This window comes from Aotus nancymaae, unplaced genomic scaffold, assembly GCF_030222135.1.
Source record: "Aotus nancymaae isolate 86718 unplaced genomic scaffold, 86718_ANA_hifiasm-v0.15.2.pri h1tg000039l, whole genome shotgun sequence".
Taxonomy (NCBI): domain Eukaryota; kingdom Metazoa; phylum Chordata; class Mammalia; order Primates; family Aotidae; genus Aotus; species Aotus nancymaae.
The window spans coordinates 7,932,138-7,937,190 of NW_026988453.1; the positions used below are offsets into that span (position 1 = coordinate 7,932,138).

A 5,053-nucleotide genomic window follows, 5' to 3' on the forward strand; every position below is an offset into this window, starting at 1 on the left:
ACTATGTTTATTGAATTCATTTCATAGTGTTCAGCATACTTTCAGGAATACAGGAATATATATATGTGTGTATATATATAGTTTACTTTAAAAAAGAAAAAGTAATGGTTCCATGAATTTTACATTGTGTCTGAAGTTAAGAGACTAAGTTCTAGCTTTTTTCTTGAAAAGAACAAACTGCAAAGAGATGCGTTCTGAAGGGAAAATAAACTGCTTTTCACTACAGCATACTTCTGTGACCAGATGCATGGGGGTTTTCCCCTACACACCAAGAAATTCTCCAGCAGAAACCCACCGGGCGTTCTATAATTCAATTCCATTCTGACACCAGGTACCTGCAGTGAGAGTCAGATCCCACAGTTGAGGGCTCAGTCCCACAAGACTGTCCCCAGCTCAGGTGCCAATTGCAAGACCAAGGTTGTGACCTGCGCTTTTGACCAACCAGCTATAAACCAGGCTTCCCATGACCCCTTCCTTGGGTTCAATGAATTTGCTAGAGCAGCTCACAGAACTCAGGGATAACACTTACTTTACAAATACCAGTTTCTTGTAAAGGGTATGATAAAGGATACAGATGAGCAGCCAGATGGAAGAGATGCACAGGGCAAGGCATGTGGGAAGGGGTGCAGAGCTGCCATGTGCTTTCCGGAAGAGCCACCCTCCAGGCACCTCCACAGGTTCAGCTGTCTGGAGGCTTCTGAAACAACTTTTCTTTGTTTTTTATGGAAGTTTTATGATATAGGCATGATTGATTACATCATCGCCCATAAGGGATCAACTCAACCTTCAGCCTCTCTCTCCTCTCTAGAGGTTCTAATCATACCGTGATCTTTCTGGTGACCAGCCCCACCCCATTCTGAAGCCATCTAGGTGCACCCAGCCACCAGTTTCCTTTTCAGCATCCAAAAGAAACTCTTTAGTCAAAGATTACAAGGCTTTTAGGAGCTGTATGCCAGGAATCAGGGACAGAGACCAAATATATATTTCTTATTACAACAGGATAAAACACCAGGATTTGTATCCAACACCATCACCTATTAGCAATGTAAATTTTCTCTTGTCATTTTCTCTTTCTGGCCTCAGTTTACACAATTGTAAAATGAAGTTCTGGATATGATGACCTCTTGGGTTTCTTCCAGACATGGCTTTCCAAGAGTCTGCTGTTTTACACGCTACCAAATGGAAGTGGAGATCTAAAATCATTTCATGTGCTCACAGAGTGGTACCCGTCCACAATGCCTTCTCCTGCCCCCTTGCGTGCACTGTCTCTGGTGGTCTGCTCCTGACAGAGTACACAAAGTCAGAGTGCAAAGTCCTCTCACTGGAAAATGAAGACACACTCTGTTCTGGTGTTGGTTCTGCAGAGCTTCCCAGAGCTATAGTCAGTCACTGCACGCCTGTGCCAAATACTTCATGTGCTGAACACTCCCGCGCTCTTAATAAGCTTGGGTTAGGAGTAAAACCTGGTCCAGGGAGATGATTGAAGGGCTCTGAGAAGAGGGCTGTGGAGGGACGGGACGAGCTGAGGACGTGCTGGACTCTCCTGGATTAACAAAGCCTCCAGATGCCTGTTGGCAGAAGGGAGGGAGACAGGTTCTCACTGATAGGAAGACAGCGGCAATGCAGGTCCGACTCACGCATCCATTTCCTGTCATCGGCAGGTGTTTGGTAAGACAGTGCCATGGTTCTGGAAAGAGCTAGTCTGGGAGGAGGAGTCGTGATGCTAGGCCTGCTGTGAGGCACTGGATGACTCCAGGCGAGTCATTCACCCCCACCACCTCCCAAACCTTGCTGTTCCCATCTTTATGCTACTAGGTTTTTTTGAGACCTCATTAATCTGGAGGTGAAACCAAAGAATGCAGACCATAGAAATGGCTACATCAAAGCCTTAGTCCCCAAATACATCTCTTCCAATTCAAAACCTTCTTGGAACACAAGCAGAGCTGACCCTCCTCTTCTTCTGCACCCCACGATGTCCACCCCCTGCCCTCTGTCATTCTTCACTCTCCACTTGCCTTCTGTCTCCCTTGTGAATCTCTTGTAAATGGAGGTCCTGGTCCCAGCAGCGTGGTGGTAAATGTTTGACAAACAGCTTTGAGATTGGGGGGAATGCCTGATTTGCAGGGCTTACCAACTGCCAATTGTAAATACACCTGCCATGACTAATTTCAAGAAACCAAATATGACATCATTGAGAGCGGGGCCAGGAAAAGAGTCACAGTAGCTCACCAATATATAGTATTTTCACCATACACATAGAACAGGCGTAAGTGACCTCAAGAACACAGATAATAAAATACAGTCAAATAATTAGGAAAATGGTGTGTTTAACAACTGGATCATTAAATTCCTGAAAAATGCCTGGTCCTCCCTTTGGAGCTTTCCAGATGGGACTGTACATCCCCAAATTTGCGGGAGTACGTGGCTGAGGCCCTTGCTGTGGGAAGACTCTCAGGGAAAGTAGAAGCATTTACTTCTGCATGTCATTTGTCTCCCTTTGTTAACTTTTGTTTCTCTTTCTGTTATATAAGACTTTCATTCTAGATTCTCCTGCTTTTATAAGGATGGTATTAAGAGAAATGAAATCAGGGCAGTAGTAACACCTTGCATCTTATGGAATCTTCCAGTTTACTAAACCCAAATCTCATTACTTCTCACAGCAATTCTGTGAAGTGAGGTATGTGGAGCAGTGAAGTTTCAGATGAACTATTTCACACCAGGTTGGCAAACTGTTTCTGTAAGGAGGTAGAGGCTGGATGCAGTAGCTCACACCTGTAATCTCAGCACTTTGGGAGGCTTAAGCAGAAGGATTGCTTGAGCATGAGAGTTCGAGACCAGCCTGGGAAATGTGGCAAAACCCCAACTCTACAAAAAAATACAAAAATTAGCCAGGCATGGTGGTGCACTCCTGTAGTCCTAGCTACTTGGGAGGCTGAGGTGGGAGGATGGCTTGAGCCCAGCTGGTCGAGGCTGCAGTGAGCCAAGATTATATCACTGCACTCCGGCCTGGGTGGCAGAGTGAGATCTTGTCTCAAAAAAACGTTAAAATAAAATAAATAAACAAACAAATAAATGGGTACAGACTACACATTTTAGGCTTTGCAGGCCATAAAGTCTCTGTTGCAAATACCTGGCTGTTATTGATTGAGAGCTGCCACAGATAATACGCAAACAAATGAGTTTTGCCATTTTCCAGTAAAATTTATTTATGGACTCTGAAATTTGAATTATGTATAATTTTCATATCTCACAAAATGTTATTCTTTTTTATTTTTTCCAGTTATTTAAAAATATTTTTAAAAACCCATTAACTCAGGCCATATAAAAACAAGCCCTAGGTACTTTTCTCTCATGAGCTGTGAGGGGTCCCTGTTCTTCTCAGCTAAGGCTGGAGGCCAAGATCAGCCCTTGAGGACGGTCATCAGGACTACCTTGTTTTCCTGCCTCAGACAGTGAAGAAACAAAAACAACCTCTAGGCAGAATTTGGCTTATAGGCAACAAAAGAGGAAATTAAGCTTCAAAGAAAACAATGACTTACTCAGATCATCTAGATTAGCAGAGTTGGTCCTGGCGTGGTGCCCAGTCCACTAAACTTCCCACTAAGCCCACCTGCCACAAGAGGTGCCCCTCCTGCTCCTTAATCACCTTCTGGGACCTGCAGGTGGATTCTCCACTGGGGACCTTCTGTAACCCGCCAAGCGCTTTTGGGTCATTTTCTCTTACTGCCCATTTCTGTCTGTTTTAACTGTGGTGAGCCTTCCCATGCATCAAAGTGAAAAAGAAAAGGCATTAGAACATGTATAGTCAGGCAATTTGCCCCCCTTCCATTAAAGCAGAGACTGAAGAGTTCACTGTCTTTACAACTGTCGATTTTGTGATTCTGTCCCATTTTCTCGCAGGTATCCTAAATTTCCACCAAGCAGGGACCGCCTGTTTGTTATTCTGTGCCTTTAGATGTCTAGTCCAGCACTCTCTCTGAAGGACACTTGGGAAAGAATTCGGCGACTGATGATTAAGCTCCCCTCCAGCCTGGCATTGTGCAAGAGGTGGGTGTGACCCACCCGTGTGATTTACTTCCCCTCAATAGGTTCTTACGAAAAGTTTAAAAATTCAGGAGAATTTAAAGAATTGCACAGTGAACACCCATATGCCCACAATCTAGACTCTATAACTAACATTTTGCTATATTGCTTTACCCCAAATCTGTTCCTCTCTCCATACGCCAGTCTTTTCCTATGTTGTTAACACATTTCAAAGTTGCAGACATTGTTACACTTTAACCTCTAAATACTTCATTATCATGTTGTTAATTAAAGTTCAATATTTGTTTATGCTTCTTCTTACTTATTTTTGGCCTGGTGGAAATTTGAAACTCTAGACGCTGACTCCAGAACACAGTTCCCCACCTACTCCACTGAACCCTAAAGATTTTACCTGGGTATTTCTTGCCTTATAGCTTTTCCAAGGCTTTGACTATCAATGCAAATACCTTTGGTAGATGTAAGGCCGGTTGCCTCGCCGGGAGCACAGTCGCAGACCACCCCACCTTCTTTTCAAAAGCTCGCACAAGCCTGGACGAGCTCAAGCAAACTTAGACACGCTCTGGCTTTTTCCCTTCTCCCATGCTTACACGGCCTGACCTTCCCTTAAGAGAGCCCAGTATGCAAACAAGGTGCGGTAACCCTAGCGTCTTAACAACCAATAGCAGCCAAGTCTTAATAACCAATAGCAGCCGAGTCTTAACAACCAATAACAGCCGAGTCTTAACAACCAATAGCAGCCGAGTAATTCCAACCAACAACAAGCCAAGTCCTAGGTAAAGGCTTGTAACTTACCCAATAGCAGTCCTGCTCTCCCACAACCAATCGAGCTGTTTCACTCCTATAAAACCCCCCCGTCTGAGAGGCGTCTATGCTCGGTTCCAGCTGTCGGGCCGCAGAACCTCGTCCGGGAGCCTGAATAAATTCTTTTGCATCAGATCTTGTGCTGGCCTCAGTTTCTTCACTTTAAACTCGGCGAGAACAGACCTTACAGTAGAGATCACTCATTAAG

At 44.4% G+C, this 5,053-nt stretch overlaps 1 non-coding gene across 1 annotated transcript; it reads left to right on the forward strand.

Annotated features, from left to right (window-relative positions):
- The first annotated feature begins 3,338 nt into the window (after positions 1-3,338).
- LOC135268258 (small Cajal body-specific RNA 20) lies at positions 3,339-3,455 on the forward strand. The gene has a single exon (XR_010336529.1). It is a non-coding gene; the product is annotated as a small Cajal body-specific RNA 20 (non-coding RNA).
- Positions 3,456-5,053: the final 1,598 nt, after the last annotated feature.